Genomic DNA, 26,055 nt, shown 5'->3' on the forward strand with positions numbered 1-26,055 from the left:
GTAGCTTGGCGACAGTGCTTGAAGGATTCTGTCAGTGATAGCTTCTTGCGGGAGTTCAATCCCCAGCTCAGCTAGACGGTTTGAGTACCCAGACATTTTGAGCACATGTTCACTGACAGACGAGTTTTCCTCCATCTTGCAAGCATAGAATTTATCTGAGGTCTCATACCTCTCGATCCGGGCGTTCTTCTGAAAGATAAACTCCAACTCCTGGAACATCTCAAATGCTCCATGACGCTCAAAGCGACGTTGAAGTCCCGGTTCTAAGCCATACAAGACTGCACATTGAACTATTGAGTAGTCCTCCTTACATGCTAACCAAGCGTTCTTAACATCCTGATCAGCCATAGCGGGTGGTTCATCTCCTAGCGCACCACTAAGGACATAATCCTTCTTCCTAGCTTGTAAGATTAGCTTAAGATTATGAGCCCAGTCTACAAAGTTGCTTCCATCATCTTTCAACTTAGCTTTCTCTAGGAACGTATTAAAATTCAGGATGACTGTCACGTGAGCCATGATCTACAACACAAATATATTCAAAGTGGACTTAGACTATATTCAAGATAATTAGAGTTCAACTTAATAAAATTATATGCTAAACTCCCACTCAAAAAGTACATCTCTCTGGTCATTTGAGTGGTTCATGATCCACTTACACTATCCCAAGTCCGATCATCACGTGAGTTGAGTATAGTTTCAGTGGTAAGCATCCCTATGCTAATCATATCAACTATATGATTCATGATCGACCTTTCGGTCTCATGTGTTCCGAGGCCATGTCTGCACATGCTAGGCTCCTCAAGCTTAACCCGAGTGTTCCGCGTGCGCAACTGTTTTGCACCCGTTCTATGTGAACGTTGAGTCTATCACACCCGATCATCACGTGGTGTCTCGAAACGACGAACTGTAGCAACGGTGCACAGTCGGGGAGAACACAATTTCGTCTTGAAATTTTAGTGAGAGATCACCTCATAATGCTACCGTCGTTCTAAGCAAAATAAGGTGCATAAAAGGATTAACATCACATGCAATTCATAAGTGACATGATATGGCCATCATCACGTGCTTCTTGATCTCCATCACCAAAGCACCGGCACGATCTTCTTGTCACCGGCGCCACACCATGATCATCCATCAACGTGTTGCCATCGGGGTTGTCGTGCTACTCATGCTATTACTACCAAAGCTACATCCTAGCAAAATAGTAAACGCATCTGCAAGCACAAACGTTAGTATAAAGACAACCCTATGGCTCCTGCCGGTTGCCGTACCATCGACGTGCAAGTCGATATTTCTATTACAACATGATCATCTCATACATCCAATATATCACATCACATCGTTGGCCATATCACATCACAAGCATACCCTGCAAAAACAAGTTAGACGTCCTCTAATTTTGTTGTTGCATGTTTTACGTGGTGACCAAGGGCATCTAGTAGGATCGAATCTTACTTACGCAAACACCACAACGGAGATATATGAGTTGCTATTTAACCTCATCCAAGGACCTCCTCGGTCAAATCCGATTCAACTAAAGTTGGAGAAACCGTCACTTGCCAGTCATCTTTGAGCAAAGGGGGTTACTCACGATGAAACCAGTCTCTCATAAGCGTACGAGTAATGTCGGTCCAAGCCGCTTCAATCCAACAATACCGCGGAATCAAGAAAAGACTGAGGGCAGCAAAACGCACATCACCGCCCACAAAAACTTTTGTGTTCTACTCGATAAGACATCTACGCATGAACCTAGCTCATGATGCCACTGTTGGGGAACGTCGCATGGGAAACAAAAAATTTCCTACGCGCACGAAGACCTATCATGGTGATGTCCATCTACGAGAGGGGATGAGTGATCTACGTACCCTTGTAGACCGTACAACAGAAGCATTAGAGAACGCGGTTGATGTAGTGGAACGTCCTCATGTCCCACGATCCGCCCCGCGATCAGTCCCACGATCTAATACCGAACGGACGGCACCTCCGCGTTCAGCACACGTACAGCTCGACGATGATCTCGGCCTTCTTGATCCAGCAAGAGAGACAGAGAGGTAGAAGAGTTCTCCGGCAGCGTGACGGCGCTCCGGAGGTTGGTGATGACCTTGTCTCAGCAGGGCTCCGCCCGAGCTCCGCAGAAACGCGATCTAGAGGAAAAACCGTGGAGGTATGTGGTCGGGCTGCCGTGGAAAAGTCGTCTCAAATCAGCCCTAAAACCTCCGTATATATAGGTGGGAGGGAGGGGGCCTTGCCTTGGGGCTCAAGGATCCCCAAGGGGGTCGGCCGAGTCCAAGGGGCAGGACTCTCCCCCCCCAAACCGAGTTGGACTAGGTTTGGTGGGAGGGAGTCCCCCTTCCTTCCCACCTCCTCCTTTTTTTTCTTTCTCTCTTGATTTTCTTCTCCTTGGCGCATAGGGCACTTGTGGGCTGTCCCACCAGCCCACTAAGGGCTGGTGTGTCTTCCCGAAGGCCTATGGGCTTCCCCGGGGTGGGTTGCCCCCCCCCCCCGGTGAAGTCCCGGAACCCATTCGTCATTCCCGGTACATTCCCGGTAACTCCGAAAACCTTCCGGTAATCAAATGAGGTCATCCTATATATCAATATTCGTTTCGGGACCATTCCGGAAACCCTCATGACGTCCATGATCTCATCCGGGACTCCGAACAACATTCGGTAACCAACCATATAACTCAAATACACATAAAACAACGTCGAACCTTAAGTGTGCAGACCCTGCGGGTTCGAGAACTATGTAGACATGACCCGAGAGACTCCTCGGTCAATATCCAATAGCGGGACCTGGATGCCCATATTGGATCCTACATATTCTATGAAGATCTTATCGTTTGAACCTCAGTGCCAAGGATTCGTATAATCCCGCATGTCATTCCCTTTGTCCTTCGGTATGTTACTTGCCCGAGATTCGATCGTCAGTATCCGCATACCTATTTCAATCTCGTTTACTGGCAAGTCTCTTTACTCGTTCTGTAATACAAGATCCCGCAACTTACACTAAGTTACATTGCTTGCAAGGCTTGTGTGTGATGTTGTATTACCGAGTGGGCCCCGAGATACCTCTCCGTCACACGGAGTGACAAATCCCAGTCTTGATCCATACTAACTCAACTAACACCTTCGGAGATACCTGTAGAGCATCTTTATAGTCACCCAGTTACGTTGCGACGTTTGATACACACAAAGCATTCCTCCGGTGTTAGTGAGTTATATGATCTCATGGTCATAGGAATATCAGTAGCAACAAAATGACACGATCAACATGCTACGTCTATTAGTTTGGGTCTAGTCCATCACGTGATTCTCCCAATGACGTGATCCAGTTATCAAGCAACAACACCTTGTTCATAATCAGAAGACACTGACTATCATCGATCAACTGGCTAGCCAACTAGAGGCATGCTAGGGACGGTGTTTTGTCTATGTATCCGCACATGTAGATGAGTCTTCATTCAATACAATTATAACATGGATAATAAACTTTTATCTTGATACAGGAATTATAATAATAACTATATTTATTATTTCCTCTAGGGCATAATTCCAACAGATACCCAGGGGAAATACCCGCCTGCGAGCTACCCCGAAAAGCATGAACCTGCTATCAAAAGTCAGTGAGCTAATCAACCCAGTGACTGGCATGTGGGACGAGGTTCTTGTGAGAGATGTGTTTAATGTAGATGATGCGGCCTGGATACTGGCTATCCCAATCAACGGGGAGCTCGAGGATCTTCCCGCATGGAAATTCGACACTAAGGGCAAATTCTCGATCAAGTCTGCGTATTGGGACCAAGGGGGTCGCATCCAAGACTAAAGCCACAATCATGCTATCCCCATGGAAGAAAATGTGGAGAATTTAAGTACGGGGCAAGATAAAGCACTTCTTGTGGAGATTGGCCCACAACTCTACAACCTTTTGTGTAAAGTTGGCTCGAAGGGGCATGGACGTTTCCCTACGGTGCCCAGTTTGCCAAATGATTGGAGAAGATGGGGGCCACCTTCTATTCAGATGCAAACAAGTTAAAGTGGTCTGGAGAGAATGTGGACTGGAGGAGGATAGAGCACTGCTCAACGACTAGAGAACGGCTTTGGCTATGATGGACAAATTAATGGCCCTCATGAATGAGAAGCAAGCTCTTATTGCCACTCTTATGTGGAATTGGTGGTGCGAGCGCAATACTCGCAGAGAGGGAGGAAAAGGGACACAAGGTGAGGAGATAGCATGGATTATAAAACACCAAACCTCTGAATTCTGCAAGTTGCAGGGGGAAATGAAAAGCAAGGCGGTGATACCTGTGAAGCTTTGGACACCACCAACGGAGGAATGGATTAAATTAAATGTTGATGGCTCTTTCAAGGCGACAAACTTGAATGGCAGGTGGGTGTTGTGCTTCGAAATCATGATCGCGAGGTGGTATCTTGTGCTGCATGTTTTCTTCCAAACATTCATAGTGCTTTGCACTCTGAGGTGCTTGCGGCTGAAGCTGGTCTTAGACTCGCGTGGGAGTTGGGAGTTCAGAAGGTTGTGTTGGAGACTGATGCACTACTACTGAAAGGGGCACTTGAAGAGGAGGATCTCACTTTCTCTTGCCTGGGTGTTTCTTTTGACCGGCTCAGAAATTTATTGGTAGTTAGTTCATGGGGCATAAGATTGAGCATTGCCCCAGAATATGTAATCAAGTAGCGCATGCTTTGGCTGCGAAGGGAACACTTATGGCCGGTGTGCCTAATTCTGTATCTCACGGACGTGATCCGTGTGTATCTGCTCTGGTGCGAGCGACTGCGCTTCGCACACTCTTCAATGCAATGCATTAAGTTTCAAAAAAAGGGAGTAAATTAAGTAATTCAAATGTGGAGTTTCGTCAATACGCAACTCGTTGCATATTGAGCTTCATTTAATGTGTAGTAAAAAAATTGACGTGCTTTGTTGTGTCGTGCATAATTAAATGGATATGCATCATATATGATTGTGCATCATGTCATGCATATGTGTTGTGTTTATTATGTGTTGATTGTTCGTTCATGGATTGTTTCTTCTCGGTAGAGTTTCGACCCGCTTTGAAGTTTTAGGATTCGTTCGACTACGTTGGTTTGTAAACTTCATAGATTCGTTCTTCTTCCAAGCGGGATCACAGGCAAGATGATCATTTTCCTAGATACCATTACTATCATTGCCATGCTAGTTGTCTCGTTTATTTCGCTATGTATTGCTGCCTACCACTTAAATGTCGGCCTCCCAACATTGCCATGAAAAGTCACTAACCCCTCCACATCCCAACAAACCCTTGTTTGGCTATGTTACCGCTTGCTCAACCTTCTTATAGCGTTGCTACTTGCACGTGCAGTTGCTGCCATGTGCCAACATGGATTTCTTGTTATATCACCATATTATTGCTAATTAATTTAATGCACCTATATACTTGGTAAAAGGTGGAAGGCTTGGCCTTCTAGCATGGTGTTTTCTTCCATCTTTGCCGCCCTAGTTACTTATGTACCATTGTTATGTTCCATAAGTTAGCGCTCCTAACATGCTTAGGGTTGTTATGGGGACCCCCTTGATTTTCGTTTTGGGATAAAACTCGTATGGTAAGGCCCAACAATGGTACTATATTTTCCCAACATAATAACATTGATCACCTTTCATAATTACATAGGGCGACATGAACCCAAGGAGTAATTCAACATAATACAGGGTGATGTTTATCAGGCTGTTATATGCTATGCTCATCTGGATGTGTCATGAGAATGAGATACCCGGCTCCTATCGGGTTCGTCGACATGTCGTGCGGTCGTGTTTGATTTTTTTACCTTTCTCCAACATCTCGTGCGAAGGATTCCGAGGATACTTTGGGCTATCTCGAGGTTGAGGTTTTCCACAAGCAAGCTGAGGAGATCACGAGTTTTCCGTGCTCGAGGTTTCTGATGCAGCTTGTGGTAGTTTTTGATGGACTAGTGATACGTCTTCGTCGTATCTACTTTTCCAAACTCTTTTGCCCTTGTTTTGGACTCTAATTTGCATAATTTGAATGGAACTAACCCGGACTAACGCTATTTTCAGCAGAATTGCCATGGTGTTATTGTTGCGCAAAAATAAAAGTTCTTGGAATGACCTGGAAATTTATGAGGATTTTTTGTGGAATATATAAAAATTACTGGCGCAAGAATCATCCGAAGAAGCAGAGCATGAAGCCCACAAGCCCACCAGGCACGCCCCCCCTAGCCGCGTCTAGCAGGCTTGTGGGGCCCACGTTGCTCCACCGCCTCCAATTCCAGCTCTATTTAGTCCCTTCCGTCCGAAAAAAAACGAGCAGAAGAGTTCATCGCATTTTACAATACGAAGGCGCCGCCACATCCTCTTCTTCCTCTGGAGGGTAGATCTAGAATCCGTTCTGGGCTCCGGAGAGGGGAGATCATCGCCATCGTCATCACCAGCCTTCCTTCATCGCCAATTCCAAGATGCTCTTCACCGTTCGTAAATAATCTCATCGTAGGCTTGCTGGACGGTGATGGGTTGGATGAGATCTATCATGTAAACGAGTTAGTTTTGACGGGGATTGATCCCTAGTATCCACTATGTTCTAAGATTGATGTTGCTACTACTTTGCCATGCTTAATGCTTGTCACTAGGGACCGAGTGCCATGATTTCAGATCCGAACGTATTATGTTCTCGTCAATATATGTGTGTTCTTGATCCTATCTTGCAAGTTGTAGTCACCTACTATGTGTTATGACCCGGCAACCCCGGAGTGACAATAGCCGGAACCACTCCCAGAGATGACCATAGTATGAGGAGTTCATGTATTCACTAAGTGTTAATGCGTTGGTCCGGTTCTCTATTAAAAGGAGAACCTTAATATCCCGTAGTTTCCATTAGGACCCCGCTGCCACGGGAGGGATGGACAATAGATGTCATGCAAGTTCTTTTCCCTAAGCACGTATGACTACATACGGAATACATGCCTACATTACATTGGAGAACTGGAGTTAGTTACTTATCTCTTCGTGTTATCACTGTTGCATGATGAATACCATCCGGCATAATCATCCATCACCGATCCAATGCCTACGAGTCTTTCCTACTGGTCCTTGCTACGTTACTTTGCTGCTACTCCTATTACTGCTGCTACTGTTACTTTGCCGCTACTGCTATCACTGCTGCTACTATTACTCTGTTGCTACTGCTGTCACTTTGCTGCTATTGATTACTGTTGCTACTGTTGCTATCACACTACTCTGCTACTGATACTTTTCTGCAGATACTAAGTCTTTCAGGTGTGGTTGAATTGACAACTCAACTACTAATACTTGAGAATATTCTTTGACTTCCCATTGTGTCGAATCAACAAATTTGGGTTGAATACTCTACCCTCGAAAACTGTTGCGATCCCCTATACTTGTGGGTTATCAAGACCTTTTTCTGGTGTCGTTGTCGGGGAAGCATAGATATATTCTCTAAGTCACTTGGGATTTACGTCTGCTGATCACTATGAGGAATCCGAAAGATCCAAAAACTAAAGTCTTGCCCTTAACTACAAGGACGGGTAAGGAACTGCCATCTAGCTTTGCACTTGATTCACCTTTAGTTATGAGTAAGTTTGCGACACCACCTCGTGCTAGAAATTTGGATGTGTCGCATGTGCTTGATGATGCTATTTCTGCTGTCCATGATGCTTGTGATGATGCTATGCTTGATACTACTTTGCCACTAGGTGCATTCCTTGATGCACAAATTGCTAGAGTTGCTGCTAGATGTGATGATACTTCTAAAACTGCTGAGATTCTTGAAGTAGAACCTGCTATTTTGCCAATTAGAACTAGCTCTCCTAGATATGAATTGCCTGATATGCCTGAGGGTTATGTTATGGAGGGACAGATAGATGAGGACTTTCTTGCTTGTAAGGATAGCTATGATGTTGAGAAATTACTGCGCAAGTGGAAAGAAAAATCTTTGAACGCTAGGATGAAATATGACCCAAAGCTTGCTACTTCCCCTATCTTTGTGACCGATAAGGATTATGAATTCTCTGTCGACCCTGAGTTAATCACTCTGGTCGAATCTGATCCTTTTCATGGTTATGAGTCTAAAACGGTTGTAGCACATGTTACCAAACTGCACGATATAGCCACCCTATTCACGAGTGAGGAAAAGATCCGCCACTACTATATCCTCACGTTGTTTCATTTCTCGCTAAAGGATGATGCTATAACTTGGTTCACTTCTCTTGCTCCTGGTTGTGTGCGTAGCCCCTAGGATATGATCTATTACTTCTGTGAGATATATTTCCTTGCCCATAAGAAGGAAGCTGCCTTGCAGGAAATATACTACTTTGCGCAAGTTGAAGAAGAGAGTCTCCCACAAGCTTGCGGGAGGCTCGTTGAGCTGCTGAATGCTTTGCCTCATTACCCTCTTGAGAAGAATGAAATACTTGATATCTTCTATAACGGACTAACCGATGCTTCTAGGGACCAGATAGATAGTTGTGTCGGTTGTGTTTTTAGGGAACGAACTACAGAACAAGCTGAGATCCTATTGAATAATATCTTGTGCAATGATAATGCTTGGACTATTCCTGAACCACCTCCAAAGCCAACTCCAAAGCATAGAGGTATTCTATTCCTCAGTCCTGAAAATATGTAAGCAGCTAAGAAATCTATGAAAGAGAAAGGTATTAAATCTGAAGATGTCAAAAATCTACCACCTATCGAAAAGATCCATGGTCAACCCGATACAGGTAGTAGAGGTAAATTCTCTTCATAGATTCAATGAGAATGATATTCCTTTTGATAAACTTGCTAGCTTATGCCTGGATGTATTTGATAACTTTGTTGCCCAACAACAAAGCTACAATGGTTATGTTAGCAGACAATTGGAACAGATTGCTCGCATGCTTAGTCATTTAAGTGCTTGTGTGGGCAGAAACGTCAATGATCTTAAGCTCCTGAGTAAACATGCCTCTATGGTTACTACTCAGGTAGAACAAGTACTTAAGGCTCAAAATGACTTGCTCAATGAGTTGAATGACAATTCTGTCAGAGTCGTCACTAGAGGTGGTAGAATGACCCAGGAACCTTTGTATCATGAGGGTCATCCTAAGAGAATTGAACAAGATTCTCAAGGAGTTAGAACTGATGCACCTAGTCATCCTAGGAAGAAGAAGAAAGATGATAGGAACCTGCACGCTGGCAACCATGTTGTTGTTACACCTAAGAGTCCAAATGATGTCTCTGTTTCTGATGCTGAAACACAATATGGTGATGAACATGAGACTAATGATAATATCAATTGTGATGTTCATGTTGATGCTCAACCTAGCAATGATAAGGATGTGGAGATTGAACCTTTTGATCTTGATAACGCACAGCCTAAGAATAGAAGATACGATAAGAACGACTTCGTTGTTAGGAAGCATGGTAAAGAAAGAGAACCATGGGTTTAGAAACCCATGCCCTTTCCTCCCAAACCATCCAAGAAAAAGCATGATGAGGATTTTGAGCGATTTGTTGAAATGATTAGACATGACTTTCTGCAAATGCGTTTGACAGATATGCTCCAAATGTCTCTGTATGCTAAGTACATGAAGGATATTGTTACTAATAAGAGGAGGATACCTGAGGTTGAGATCTCCACCATGCTTGATAATTACACTTTCAAGGGTAGAACTCCTAAGAAACTAGGTGATCCCAGAGTGCCCACTATACATTGCTCCATTAAAGGCAACCACATTAGAACTGCTTTATGCGACCTTGGAGCGGGTGTTAGTGTTATGCCTCTCTCTCTTTATCGAAGACTTGAACTGGATAAGTTGACACCCACTGAAATCTCTCTACAAATGGCCAACAAATCAACTGCTTTCCCTATCGGCATTTGCGAGGATGTGCCTATTGTGGTTGCCAATGTTACTATCTTAACAGACCATGTTATCCTGGATATTCCCGAGGATGATACCATGGTGGTCATCCTTGGAAGACCCTTTCTAAACACTGCAGGGGCTGTTATAGATTGCAACAAAGGCAATGCCACTTTCCATGTCAATGGTAATGAGCATACGGTGCACTTTCCAAAGAAACAATATCGAGTACATTGCATCAATGCTATCAAAAAAACTTCATCGATTCTTATTGGGAACTTTGAATGCCCTATACCTGCTGTCAAGATGAAGTATGATTTGATTGTTGGGGATATGCCCATTGAGGTAACCTAGTGACTATTCAAAAATTCTCTGTTCCTTTTTATGCGATTCAAAAAAGTTTCTCAAGGAGACTTCATCAACCTCATTGACGGATTTCTTTTGATGACCATGAGACGGATGAATCGAGGAGTCACAAACCTATGTTCCAAGCTTTCACCTTTGGTTGCTTAGAAGAAAAATGATAGATTTAGGTTTAGTTTTCCATGTTTTCTGCTTTTAGCGTCCCGTAGAAAAATACCCCGAAAATAAAAGTTCTCTGAATGTCCTGAAAATCAAGTATGATTTTTTCTGGAATTTTTGAAAAATTCTGAGATACAGAGCTAGTTAGAGGGATGCACCAGTGGGCCAGAAGCCCTAGAGGCGCGGGCACCCCCTCTGGCCACGCCTACCAGGCTTGTGGGGCCCACGTGTCCCCCGTCCAACTCCCATCTCCTTCTTCTACCTCCAGAAAAAATCGTTTCACAGCTCAAACCCGTGTTCTTCCTCTTCTTGTTGCGATTTTCGATCTCCTTGTGCAAAGCCCCATTCACCAAACTGTTTTGGGGAAATTGCTCCTTGGTATGTGACTCCTCCATTGGTCCAATTAGTTTTTGCTCTAGTGCCTTATAAGTCGCGTATTTTTGCTGCCTTGGTGACCCTGTTCTTGAGCTTTGCATGCTAATTTTAGCTAGTCCCAAGGAGTTTTGATGCGTGATATGGCTTCTAGGCACTTGAAGGAGTAGTTGCTACGAGTTTCGTTGGGCCTTGTTCACCTTTCCTTAGAGTCACTAAAAATTTCAGAAATTTTCAAAGAAAGAAAAAGGAAAAGATGAGGAGATCACTACAGGAATCAGCTTCTTTGCCGTCTGCCATCACAGACGGCAAAGAGGACTCCACCGACGGCAAAAATTCTGCGTCAGCCTACGACGGCATTGTAGCTTCTTTGCCATGAGCCTCACCGAAGCGGGCGGCAAAGAGCTTTGCCGTCAGCTTTTCATAAGAGCAGTCGGCAAAGAGGTCGAGACGGCAGCCGACAGGCATTGCCTCCGTTAGGGGCTAACGGAGGCATTGACGTCTGCCTCGCCCTCTTCTTTGTCGTCTGCCTCCACCTCCACTCTTTGTCGTCTGCCTCCACCTCCTCCCCCCCCCCCTCCACTCTTTGTCGTCTGCCTACCCCTCCCCCCCCTCCTCTGTGCCCTCTTCTTTGTCGTCTGCCCCCCCAGGAAGCAGACGGCAAAGAGACTATATGGACACCGAGGGAGCATAGCTGGGTGCCATGTGGCACCTTTGCCGTCTGTTAGCTGATGGCAAAGGCCTTTGCCATCAGCTGGCAGACGGCAAAGAGCCTATATTGTCACATTTTTGTTTATTTTTTCTATTTCACAGCACATATATATATATATATAATTCATAGCACATATATGATAAATAGGTCACAACACATATATGATATACATATAAAGCTCATCAATGCCATTTGTTCATCAACGTACATCCCATATATCAAAAGAACCAACACATACAAAGTTTCATCCATATATACATACATATAGTTGCACATAATTGTTCATCCATATATACATATACATATAGTTCCACATTGTTCATCAACTCAAATAAAAATGGGAACTAAAGCACTCCAATGCCAGCTTCCATGCATGTAGTACATCCAATTTGCAAAATGGGAATAAGAAAGTCAGAAGAAGAAGAAGAAGAACATATATATGACAAATAAGCTAAATTGAAGAAAAAAGAGAAGAAGCAAGAAGAGAAGAAGGACAAGAAAAAACAAGAATAAGGAGGAGGAGGAGGAGCAGGATGAGGAGAAGAAGTAGAAGGAGAAGGAGGAGGAGTATAGGAGAAGAAGAGCAGAGGAATGAGGGAAGAAGAAGGAGAATTAGGAGGGCTCCTTCTCCTCCTTCTGCTTCTTCTCTTCTTATTCTCGTCCTCCTTCTTCTCCTTCTCCTTCTCTTCTCTTTCTCTTCTTCTTTTGTTCTTCGTTATCATTTCTCCTCTTCTCCTCTTCTTGGAGCTAAATTAGCTAACTATGTCTTTTTGGAGCTAAATGGGCTAATTATGTCATTATAGAGGAAAACAAGCTAAGTATACAATATTAATGAGCTAGCCAAGGTTCTTATGCCATTTTGAGCTTATAATGTCCTTTTTTAGCTAAATGGGCTAATTATGTCATTGTTGGGGAAATTAAGGCAAGGAGAATATGAAAGAGGAGAAGAAAGAGGAGGATAAGAAGTAGAAATTAATAAGAAGGAGGAGAAGTAGGAGGAGGAGGAGAAGGAGGAGGAGGAGGAGAAGGACTAGAAAGTCCTTGGCTTTCTCCTCCTTCTCCTCCTCCTCCTTCTCATTCTTCTCTTCTTCTTCTTCTTCTTCTTTCTTTTCATTTTCCTATTTATTCTCCTCTTCTCCTCTTCCTGGAGCTCAATTAGCTAACTATGTCTTTTTGGAGCTAAATGGGCTAATTATCCCATTTTAGAGGAAAACAAGCTAAGTATACAATATTAATGAGCTAACCAAGGTTCTTATGCCATTTTGAGCTTATAATGTCTTTTTGGAGCTAAATGGGCTAATTATGTCATTGTTGGGGGAAATTAAGGCAAGGATAATATGAAAGAGGAGAAGAAATAGGAGGGGAGAAGAAGAAGAAGAAATAAAGAAGAATGAGGAGAAGGATGAGGAGGAGGAGAAGGACTACAAGGTCCTTGGCCTTCTCCTCCTCCTCCTCCTTCTCCTTCTTCTCTTCTTCTTCTTCTTCTTCTTCTTTCTTTTCATTTTTCCTATTTCTTCTCCTCTTCTCCTCTTCTCGGAGCTCAGTTAGCTAACTATGTCTTTTTGGAGCTATATGGGCTAATTATCCCATTTTAGAGGAAAACAAGCTAAGAATATAATATTCATGAGCTAACCAAGGTTCTTATGCCATTTTGAGGTTATCATGTCTTTTCGGATCTAAATGTGCTAATTATTTCATTGTTGGGGAAATTAAGGCAAGGAGAATATGAAAGAGGAGAAGAAAGAGGAGGAGGAGAAGAAGAAGAAGAAATAAAGAAGAAGGAGGAGAAGGAGGAGGAGGAGGAGAAGGACTAGAAGGTCCTTGGCCATCTCCTCCTCCTCCTCCTCCTCCTCCTTCTCCTTCTTCTCTTCTTCTTCTTCTTCTTCTTCTTCTTTCTTTTCATTTTTCCTATTTATTCTCCTCGTCTCCTCTTCTTGGATCTCAATTAGCTATCTATGTCTTTTTGGAGCTATATGGGCTAATTATGCCATTTTAGAGGAAAACAAGCTAAGAATATAATATTCATGATCTAACCAAAGTTCTTATGCCATTTTGAGCTTATAATGTCTTTTTGGAGGTAAATGGGCTAATTATGTCATTGTTGGGAAATTAAGGCAAGGATAATATGAAAGAGGAGAAGAAAGAGGAGGAGGAGGAGGAGAAGAAGAAATTAAGAAGAAGGAGGAGAAGGAGGAGGAGAAGGAGGAGAAGGACTAGAAGGTCATTGGCCTTCTCCTCCTTCTCCTCCTCCTCCTTCTCCTTCTTCTCTTCTTCTTGTTCTTCCTCTTTCTTTTCATTTTTCCTATTTCTTCTCCTCTTCTCCTCTTGTTGGAGCTCAATTAGCTAACTATGTCTTTTTGGAGCTATATGGGCTAATTATGCCATTTTAGAGGAAAACAAGCTAAGAATATAATATTCATGAGCTAACAAAGGTTCTTATGCCATTTTGAGCTTATTATGGAATTTTGGAGCTAAATGGGCTAATTATGTCATTGTTGGGGAAATTAAGGCAAGGAGAATATGAAAGAGGAGAAGAGAAACTTACCGTAGTGGTCATCAAGGAGGAGAAACACCACGGTTGCTCGCGGCAGCTTCGTTTGGAGACGGTTGCCCTGGAGAAGGGTCGAATAGGTAATTACCTTCATGTATTGCTCCTTCTTCAGAAACTTTCCACGGAAATCATTCTTCTGCTTCTTAATATCATGCGGGGCATAGTAGTCTCGAATAGCCTGCGGCCGAGCCTCGTGGCGTAAGTTCTGTAGTAACCGCCTACACCCGGCCTCGAGAACCTTGGCCGCCTCCTCCTCATATCCATCCTCACACCTATAGAAGGTCTGCAATCAAACGTGAAAACACCGATTAGTACAATAATTAGCTATATCGTTAATTTTAGATTGTGTAAAAGGATAATTTACCCAAAAGCTCTTGATCACCATCTCAGCCCTCGTGTGGCACAAGACACCATCTATAATCTCCTCCGGCGGGGCCTGCGCAGCCTGGTAGTGCTCCCAGGAATATCCTAGTGTAGGAACCTGACCCTCACCAGGCAACGTGACGAACCACGGGAAATTTGTCCGACAAAGCACACCAAGGACGGAGTTCGGCTTGCGGACTCCACGAGGGTGTGCCCATCCCCTGCAGTATGATAAGGTCAACGCATTAGATATTTGAACAAACTTGAAGGCAAAAGCTAAAAAAAGAGTAAATGTACTTACCTATCTCCTTCAGGTTTAATCACCGGCCTCTGCCCGCGGGTAGCCGGCACGACCGAGAGACGTGTACTACCACGCTTGTACACGGTGGCCCCGTCCACCTGCACATCGCCCTCACTATCCGTAAACTCATCCCCGCCATCCCAGCCCCCTGAGACACCTGGACCCTCGGTCCAATCCGGCAACTCGATCTGATCCGGCCAGGCATCCCATCCGGACCTCTCCACGTTCGGTGAAGCCTCCAGAACCGTAGTCTCGTGGGCCACATGCACCTCGACCCGAGGTTGATCCTGGACCGGAGTCTCATGGGACGAATGCCAGTCAACACCAGGCTCCTGGACCGGAGTCCCCGTAGCCTCCTCCACAAACGGGTCGACCATAGTAGTCCTATGCTCGGGCGAATGAGCTGTTGGTGGTGGCGAGGACGGCTCAACAATCCTCCTGGATCTTCCGCGGCCACCACCTCTCCCTGTACCCTTCCCCTTCTTCCCTACCCGACCAGCACCTCTCCCAGTGGGCAATGCCGCCGACGAAGAAGAACCCACGGGTGGTGTCGACAGACTACCTGCCAAGGGTCTACGAAGGGATAGGGGTGGAAGGGAAGTACCACCCCTCGTGCGGGGCGCGTGGGAAGAACCCATCGAGCGATCTGGACCAGCGCCCACCATCTTTCAACACGTGGTGACCTGCCATGATAAATATTAAAAGAAATTAGTACAACATAAAAAAATTGAATAACTGACATGAATAATAATATGTACATGAATAATAAAGATTAAAATATATATAATTCAAGTTGTGAATTTTACAAACTAATAATCATCATCAATAAATGCATCATCATCATCACTATCACGCATGTCTTCATGAATGACGTGCTCATCGGGTTCAACGGCGTGAAGTTGTCAAAGGCCTTTCTGTAATCGGTGAAGCGTTGACATGTCATCCGCATCAGTAACCTCTACGAGTTCCAGGTCTTCTGGTTCTGGCTCAGGGGTGGAGTCGGATTCATTATCGCTGTCTACTTCCATGTTCTTGGGTGAAGCACGGCGGTTCTTCAAACGTTTCTTGGAAAGACGTGTTTCTTGGAAGAATTCTCCATCATATGTGTCTGGGTTAATGTGAGGTTCATAATCCTATTCATTTGGGAGAGGTGGTGTGACATGTGGCGGCACTTCATAAACAACATACCAACCTTCCAGATTCTTATCCGTTTGGCAGGCCCACGGTAGATAGAAAATTTGGGTCGCCTATTGAGCCATAATATAGACATTGGGAACATCTAAATGGGTGTTTGGATTGATTTCGACTAGCCCTATATGCTCATGAGTCCTTCTAGTCTCCTTCGGCTGGAACCAATAACATTTGAAGACTACGACGTTCGGTGGGTTTTCACCATAGAATTGAAGTTCATAAATTGCTTCAACTCTTCCATAATACTCGATAACACCTTCCCCGGTAGCAGAGACACCATAATTTGTAGATTTCCGGTCGGGCATAGATAGCTCTTTGCCAAAGGTACCAAAGAGATAGCCGTTGATATTTTATTTCTCAAATGAACGGACCTTATTGTCAAAACCATTAGCGACTTGTCTCAATTCGGCGTCCATAGACTCTGAATTAGCCTACAATTTTAATACAAAATGATTGTTGCATTAGCCGCAAGTTAGACCAAGAAATGAAATGGTCCATTATTGATAATTACCGTTTGTTTGAACCAAGATATGAAACTGGGATAGCCGCCTCCTGTCTTTGACAGAATCTCATACTCCTCGACAAAATAATATTCGATCACCGCTCCATCCGAGAATTTGGCGACGTAACGGCTGTTTGAAATATCCGGGAATAAGAGCAGTTCAAAGGAATTAGAAGTTACGGGAAAATGTGTCGATAACTCAGTCGATGTACAGTCGCACTTCTGTTAGGTTGTTGAACATATACAATGAAATGTTCCGCCATTCTTCGACATCCAACGTTATAGGTTTCGAAGCATCGGCTGGTGCGAGCTTCTCTTTGAATAGGCTGAGGTTGGAACCACCTTTTTGAGGGTCTGCATCATTGTGCCGAGGCTTCGGATTATGCAAATGATGATTTTTGGCTTCGTAGTGTGTTGTCACAAAGTTTGCCACCTCCTTAGTAATGAATGCCTCAGCCGTCGATGCTTCAATTCTACGCTTATTTTTACATTTAGCTCGAAGGGTCTTCTGCATCCTCTCAGTTGCATAGCACCAACAATTTTGCATGGGCCCACCCAATCTTGCCTCGGTCGATAGATGTAAAATCAAATGCTGGATTGGATTAAACAAGCCCGGTGGAAAGATCTTTTCTAACTTGCACAACAACTCCAGTGCAAACTCCTCCATGTCTTCTACCACGCTAGGCGACAATTCTTTCACACAAAGAACACAGAAGAAATAGCTCAGATCCGCCAGTACTAGGCATTCATCTCAGGAATAAAGCCACGTAACATCACCGGCATTACCCGCTCTAGCCATATGTGCCAATCATGAGTCTTGAGACCAAAGATTTTTAATTTTTCAAGACTCGCTCCCCTCTTTAGATTTGCTGCATACCCATCGGGGAACATCAAGTGCATTTTGACCCACAAGATAATTTCCCTCATAGTTGGCCTTCCAAGATTGAACCAGGCCTTTGGCTTCGACCACTTCTGCTTTCCTTTGCCTTCTCGCATGTTTTGTAACGGTCTATGACATAGTGTCTCTTGATCGACTCTAGCCTTATTATTATCCTATGTCTTCCCATCTATGTCGAACAATGTACCAAAAATATCCTCTCCAATATTCTTTTCAGTGTGCATCATGTCGATATTGTGTGGAAGAAGGAGGTCTTTCAAGTAAGGCAGATCTGAGAAGAATGGCTTGTGAGTCCAGGTGTGTTTTGAATTATACCCCTTGAAATACCCTGGACGCTCTGGATCAAGCTCGAGGGCGTTTAACTGATCCAGGATCTGTTGGCCTATCAACGCAGGTGGTGCCAAGTTTTTGACAACTTTACCTTTGGTAAAGTTCTTCTTGTCTTTTCTGAAGTGATGGTCAGGATCCAGGAACTGTCTATGCAAGTCAAAGCAAGAATACTTCCGACCCTCCTGTAGCCAATGAAACTAAAGAGCTGCCTTGCATTGGGGGCACGGGAACCTTCCATGCACACACCATCCAGAGAATAGTGCATACGCCGGCAAGTCATGCATAGAGTACATGTACCACACATGCATTTTGAAGTTTTGTTTTCTAGCGGCATCGTATGTCTTGACCCCATTATACCAAGCTTCTTCCAATTCATCCTTAAGCGGCTGCAGGTACACATTCATACTCTTCCCTGGATAATTGGGCCCTCGAATTATCAACGTGAGAAATATGTTCTTTCTTTGCATAATCTGTCCGGGGGGAGATTGAGTGGAATGACAAATACAGGCCAACAACTATATTTGTTTGCCGTCATGACGAAGGGATTAAAACAATCTGTGGCGATGCAGACTCGAGGATTCCTTGGATCTGCCGCTTTATCCTGATGCAATCCATCGAAATGTTTCCACGCTTCCCCATCCGATGTGTGTACCACCATCTTATTCCCATCCGCATATAGTTAAGTTCTTTTGCTCAATTTGTGCCATGTCATCTGGCTGGCTGTCTCTTCGACCATGAAAAGACATTGAAGTCTTGGTACAATTGGCATATACCAAAGAACACTAACTGCGATTTTGGTCTGCCTCTTCTCACCCATACTGTTGTCTACCACAAGATACCTGCAAGACTCGCAATTGGGACAATACTCCAAGTGTGCATACTCCTTCCTAAATAAGACACATCCTTTCTCACATGCATCTATCTTCTCATAGGGCATCTTAAGTACACGAAGTATTTTGTCCGATTGGTACAGGTTTGCACGCATGACATGGCCTTTGGGTAGAAAGCCTCCAAATAGTGTCATCATCGCATCGTAGCATTCTCTTCCCAAGTTGAACTGAGCTTTCAGAGCCATTACTTGTGCAATTGCATCCAGCTGACAGAGCTCAGTGTGCTCATGGAGAGGACGTTTTGAAGACTCCAACATTTCATAAAAGGCCTTTGCAGATTCCTCCAAGTCATCTTCCGAATCCCGAGCATCATCAAAGTCTTGCACCATGTCTTCGATCCCGGTACCATGCTCTTCGGTGCGACGACGGACCACCTCAGCTCTTGTGCGTTGTATAGACTCACCATGAAATGTCCACACCGTATAATTAGGCTTCAAACCCCTCCTCTGCAGGTGTTTAATCATTAGAGCCTCTGTCGTCTTTTTATAGTTGTTGCATCCAGGACAGGGGCAATAGATTCTTTCCGGGCCATTTGCGAATGCGGCTTTCACAAATTCCATTGTTTTTACAAACCATTCTTTCGTCATCTCTTTCTGACTAGGGTGACCGGTATAGATCCACGCACGATCAGTCATCTTGCCTAGCTACTAAAGACAGAAGAAATATATTTACATGTAATTTAGCATTTATATTCATCGGTTAATCAGGTTCACCATTTTTATTACGTCCACGCAACCTACACGCTAATAGGTAAATATAGGTCCTAATCCCACCTGAGTATGTGTAGATTGGGTTCGTTTTCCCATGCTCTGCTCCGGATCCAACGTAAAATTTCCGCAGCACCTCCTCGCTGTTCTCCTGATACACCTCTCTGCAATTAACAGAGAGGATGTGCATCCGGAGAACAACAGAGAGGCACTGATGAAATTCCGCATCGGATCTAGAGCACAACATACGAGAAAACGAACCCAATCTACACATATACGGGCTGTCCATGGATAATGTTGGACAATTCGAAAGGATGGCGGTTATAAATATGCAAAGACATGCATATTTATAGATGTCGCCCTTTCGAACAGGAGACGCATACTGATAAATTAATTTAATTACCTAAATCTGGAAAGTTTCATCCGAAAACTGAGCCACAGTAAATGAAGGGGCGAGGAGGAGATGAAATTTGTACTGACCCACGAATGCAGGGGCGGAACTCGTACAACGCACGGGGAGGTCTTCGTACAGCAGACCTCACAGCGACGAGACAACTATCACATGTAAATCCACCCGATCATCACAAATATTCTAATTATGTCTAATTATGTCATTTTTTAGGAAAACAAGCTAAGGATATAATATTTATGAGCTAACCAAGGTTTTTAGCTTATTATATCATTTTGGACGATAATTAGCTAAGCAATCTAAAAGATAAGAAGGAGGAGAGAAGAAGGAGAAGAAGGAGAAGAAGGAGGGCTCCTTCTCCTTCCTCTTCTCTTCTTCTTCTTTTCATTTTTCCTCTTTCTTCTCCTCTTCTTCTTCTTCTCCTCCACCTCCTTCTCCTATTGTCCTCTTCTTCTTTTTCTTCTCCTCCTCCTCCTCCTCCTCCTATTCTCCTATGCTTCTTCTTCTTCCTCTTATTTCTATTTCTATTTTTCTTTATCCTCTTCTTATACTTATTATTCTTTTCTCTCTTCTTCTCCTTCTTATTTTTTTCTTGTTCTCTTCTTGTTCTCTTCTTCTTTTCTTCTTCTCCTTCTTATTTTTTTCTTGTCTTCTTCTTCCTCTTCTTCTTCTTCTCCTTCTTATTTTTTCTCCTCCTCCTCCTCTTCTTCTTCTTCTTCTTTTTATTTCTCTTCTTCTCCTCCTCCTCCTCCTCCTCTTCTTCTTCTCCTCTTCTCCTCCTCCTCCTCCTCTTCTTATTCTTCCTCCAAAAAACTAAATAACAACAAGTAAATTTCCTATGGGGGGTGGGGGTGTGGGGGCTTACCGGCAGTGTTGGGGCTGCGGGGGCGGCGCCGGAGGCTGCGGGGTGGTGCCGGCGGCAGTGGGGCGGCGACGCCGGGGGCGGTGTGGGGGCGCTATCGGGGGGCTGTGGGCATCGGGGCGGCGCCGGGGGGCTGGGCGCGACGACAGAGGGGTCGTGGGCCCCCGGGGTGGCGCCGGGGGCAGGGGCGCGATGGTGGTGGCAGCGGTGGCGGTCGGGGGAGAGGAGGGGGAAGAGTGGCGTTTGACAGGATCGGGACAAGGAGAGGATTGGGCCGGACGTTAGTAGATTCCTCTACTTTGCCGTCTGCTGGCGGACGGCAAAGGGTCTATACTCTCTGCCGTCTCCCTCTGGCATCTTCGCCGTCCGCCAACAGACGGCAAATAAGGGCGTAGTTTGACCTAAGCTTTCCCCGGCCAGATGAGCATCTTTGCCGTCTACTAGACCCTTCTTTGCCGTCTGCGGCAAACGGCAAAGAATTGACTGCTGGCAAAGACCTTCTTTGCCATCAGCCAGTTCTTTGTCGTCTTCTTTGTGGGAGCTGACGGTAAAGACACTCTTTGCCATCAGCCAGTAGACGGCAAAGATTTGGCAGACGGCAAAAAACTGATTTCCAGTAGTGGGTTCTTAAGAGGCTCTTCAAGCCGTGACCCCAAGGATGATGGGAATGAGAAGAAGAAACCAAGTATCCGGTTCCCCGAGTTGAAGAAGTTCGAGCATGCGAGTGGCCAAACGATGTGTTCCTACGCGCCGCCGGACTTTATGAGGACTTTTATTACTTGGTAGAGAATGCAGGTCTTACCGCCTTCATTGAAGATAAGTGTCTGCAATACCTCCTCCTCACTAATATTTTCGTGCAAAGCTTTAATTTCTATCCAAGGAAGAGTCCTCCTATGGTTGAGTTCAAGTTATATGATATCCCCGAGTGCATGTCACTTAAGGATTTTTGCAATGTTTGCAAATTACCTTATGTTGGGGATATTCATGAACCTCATCCACAGGACTTGGAGGCTTTCATAGATACTATTGTTGTAGGAGAGAAGAGAGGAGTGTCTTGCGCTAGAGCTGCTAGCATACATTTTCCCGTGCTTTGGTACTTCTCATTATTCATGGGAAAATGTTTGATTGGCCGTGGGAAAGCTGGGGCCCTTAGCTCCCCAGATCTTGCGGTGTTGCGCGAAGCCCTTTATAATGACAAAACTTATAGCTTGGGCGCTATAGTAGCTCAACGGTTGAACACTAACCGTTCTGAAGGCGTTGTTTATGGAGGTATCTATGCTACTCGTCTTGCTAGACATTTTGAGATACCTATTAGACTGGACGTGGAAGAAGAGATTCTTCTTCCTGATAGATATCTAGATTATGATAGCATGGTTCGCCATGATTTTATTTATAAAGATATAAATAAGAGGATGATTTATAACCTGGTATTTAGTCACGGTACTCGTGAGACTATTACCTTGCCTGCTCCTTCTTTTTTCAACCTTCATCTAGGCAGGTACATTATTATGCCCTCGGACATCTACACATATTGGGGCATAGCCCAACCACAGGCGCCCTTGCCCGAGCTACCAGTCGAGTACCAGACGCTAGTTTATCAGTGGGAGCCAGAGGATCTCACATAACAGTGGCACCCTCAGTCCACTCGGGAGTACCCGGAGACGGTTACTTTCCGCCTTGGGAGTAAACGAACTTAGGCCAAAAGCCTAAGCTTGGGGGAGTACGTGTTTCTCACCGACTTTATATTCTTAATTACGCTTGCACTTTGTTAGTCGTTGTTCACACTTTGCCACTGTATCATCCATGCTAGTTTATTTCTTTTTCTCGCTTTCTTCTCGTGTGTCTAGTTTGAGAAAACCCAAAAACATTTCTCGTTCTTCTTTTGCTTGTTGGGAGTTTTCCCGTGTAAATAGTTTTTTTTATTTGGGTCAAGGTAGAAGACCATGGTTACAATGTTTAGTGGCTCTCGCATGCATATCTGTTTATCTGTTAAAAGAGCCATATTACTTTGTCTTCTCCTTTGTGTTTGCCTGCAGATTCCATCTTAGTGCAATGCACGAGCACTCTTATTATTGTTCACATCGTTCGGCCGTGCAAGTGAAAGGCAATAATGATGATATATGATGAAGTGACTGAGCCTGGAAAAGCTGGTATGAACTCGATCTATTTTGTTTTTGTAAATATGACTAGCTCATCATTCCTGATTCAGCTTTGTTGTGAGAGAAACATGTTTGCATTGACAACTTAGAGATCATAGTTTCTGATGTCATGCTTAATTAGCTAGGAGCTTATAATGGTTTGTCTTGGATGCCAACATGAAAAGAGTGCTCTAGGTCGGAGAAAACAAGAAGAAGATTGTATTTTGAGATGATTATGATGTAGTATGATAGGATGGTATCCTCCTTTGAATGATTCAAGTGCCTTGACTTGGCACATATTCACGCATGTAGTTGAAACAAAATCAACATAGCCTCTATGATATTCATGTTCATGGTGATTTATGTCCTACTCATGCTTGCACTCAATGTTGGTTAATCTCAATGCATTTTGATGACTATTGTCGCTCTCTAGTTGGTCGCTTACTAGTATTTTGCTAGCCTTCACTTGTACTAAGCGGGAATACTGCTTGTGCATCCACTTCCCTGAACCCAAAGTTGTTCCATATGAGTCCACCATACCTACCTATATGATGTATCTACCTGTCGTTCTAAGTAAATTTGCATGTGCCACTCTCTAAACCTTCAAGGAATAATTTGTTTTGCATGCTCGAACCGCTCATGTGGTGACAGGGGGCTATCGGTATCTTCCATGCTAGGTGTGTTATCCCCGATATGTGTTTATTCACTATCACTCACGAGAAAGGGTCCGGTAATTGTAATGCCTAGTTCCATGCTCAAATCTAAAAGATAATTGCAAACAAAACTCCCCTGGATTAATTTTGGTATGGACGGCACCCGAGTATTCGGCTAGTCGTGGAGTGTGATTGATCGGTGGTGGGGAGTCAAAACTTTACTTTTCTGTTTGGGAACCGCCTATAGCATGTGTAGCATGGAAAATGGTGAAAAGTCTTGGGCATTGTGTTGACAATGAAAGCATGCCACCCAAAATTATTATCTTTGTCTTCCAAGCTTGAGCTTTGGCACCTGTGCAAATCAATGCTTCCCTCTTCGAAGGGCCTATCTATTTATGTTTCTGTTGATTTATCCTCTTCTTATAAAAGCACCAATTAGAGAGCACCTCCGTCATTTTTATGCTTTTCTATTGACTGATATTGAGTATGACTATGACTGGATCTTCTTTGCCATGAATTACAATGTTTAGTCAGCCCTTGGTCTTTGAAGGTGCTCTGTATTTATGTTTTTTGGTCTCAGAAAGAGCTAGAGAGATACCATCTATTCGTACTGCTTCATGATTGTTTTGATTGAAGTGTTGATGTTTGAAACTTATTATTATTGCTCGCTAGTTGATTATGCCATTGATATGAGTTTACCGTGAGACCTAGATGTCATTTTCTTATGTGGTTTGCTTGTGATCTTGCTGAAATTCTGGATATGAGTTAGGCATAATTGCAACAACAAGATCAAACAGAGTTTGTAACAGTTTTTCTTTTGTGTCTTTCAGTTTGTCAACTAAATTGCTTGAGGACAAGCAAGGTCTTAAGCTTGGGGGAGTTGATACGTCTCCGTCATATCTACTTTTACAAACTCTTTTGCCCTTGATTTGGACTCTCATTTGCATGATTTGAATGGAACTAACCCGGACTAACGCTCTTTTCAGCAGAATTGCCATGGTGTTATTTTTGCGCACAAATAAAAGTTCTCGGAATGACCTAGAAATTTACGAGGATTTTTTGTGGAATATATAAAAAATATTGGTGCAAGAATCAACCGAAGAAGCGGAGCGTGGAGCCCACAAGCCAACCAGGGGCGGGCCCCCCTGGCCGCGCCTAGCAGGCTTGTGGGGCCCACCTTGCTCCATCGCCTCCAATTCCAGCTCTAATTTGTCCCTTCCGTCCGGGAAAAAATCAAGGAGAAGAGTTCATCATGTTTTCCGATACGGAAGCGCCGCCACCTCCTGTTCTTCCTCTGAGGGCAGATCTGGAGTCCGTTCTAGGCTCCGAAGAGGGGAGATCATCGCCATGGTTATCACCAACCTTCCTTCATCGCCAGTTCCTTGATGCTCTTCACTGTACGTGACTAATCTCATCGTAGGCTTGTTGGACGGTGATGGGTTGGATGAGATCTATCATGTAATCGAGTTAGTTTTGACGGGGGTTGATCCCTAGTATCCACTATGTTCTGAGATTGATGTTGCTACTACTTTGCCTTGCTTAATGCTTGTCACTATGGCCCGAGTGCCATGCTTTCAAACATGAACCTATTATGTTCTCGTCAATATATCTGTGTTCTTGATCCTATCTTGCAAGTTGTAGTCACCTACTATGTGTTATGACCCGGCACCCCCGGAGTGACAATAGCCGGAACCACTCCCGGAGATGACAATAGTATGAGGAGTTCATGTATTCACTAAGTGTTAATGCGTTGGTCCGGTTCTCTATTAAAAGAAGAACCTTACTATCCCGTAGTTTCCATTAAGACCCCGCTGCCACGGGAGGGATGGACAATAGATGTCATGCAAGTTCTTTTCCCTAAGCACGTATGACTACATATGGAATACATGCCTACATAACATTGACGAACTGGAGCTAGTTACTTATCTCTCCATGTTATAACTGTTGCATGACGAATACCATCCGGCATAATCATCCATCACCGATCCAATGTCTACGAGTCTTTCCTACTTGTCCTTTCTACGTTCCTTTCCTGCTACTGCTGTTACTACTGCTACTGTTACTGTGCCGCTACTACTGTCACTGTTGCTACTGTTACTCTGCTGCTACTCCTGTCACTTTGTTTCTACTGGTTACTGTTGCTACTGTTGCTATCACACTACTTTGCTACTGATACTTTTTTGTAGATACTAAGTCTTTCAGGTGTGGTTGAATTGACAACTCAACTGCTAATACTTGAGAATATTCTTTGGCTTCCCCTTGTGTCGAATCAACAAATTTGGGTTGAATACGCTACCCTCGAAAACTGTTGCGATCCCCTATACTTGTGGGTTATCATCTAGTTGGAGCACCCGTGCACGGTTAAATTTTTCTGAGAGTCGTGCTTGCGGTTATGTGGCAAGTTGGAAACTTTGTTTAACACCCATTCATAGCAAACTTGAAATAAACATAATTTAAATATGCCTACTATGTGTGTAACCGTGATTGTCTCTTCTCGTGAGATATGTATCCAAGAGGACATCGCGGCGTTATGTTTGACGTAAGTAGGTGTTCAGGATCATTCATTTGATCATCATTAGTTCACGTCCGCTACGTGTAGATCACCCCCTCTCTCATTCTTGTACCTGTAAGTTAGCCACTCAAATAAATGCTTAGTTGCTTGCTACAGCCTCACCACTTAACCATACCTCACCCATTAAGCTTTTCTAGTCTTGATACCTTTGGAAATGAGATTGCCGAGTACCCGTGGCTCACACACTAATACAACAATAGTTGCATGTACAGGTAAAGCGAT

Source organism: Hordeum vulgare, chromosome 3H (genome assembly GCF_904849725.1).
Source record: "Hordeum vulgare subsp. vulgare chromosome 3H, MorexV3_pseudomolecules_assembly, whole genome shotgun sequence".
Lineage (NCBI taxonomy): Eukaryota > Viridiplantae > Streptophyta > Magnoliopsida > Poales > Poaceae > Hordeum > Hordeum vulgare.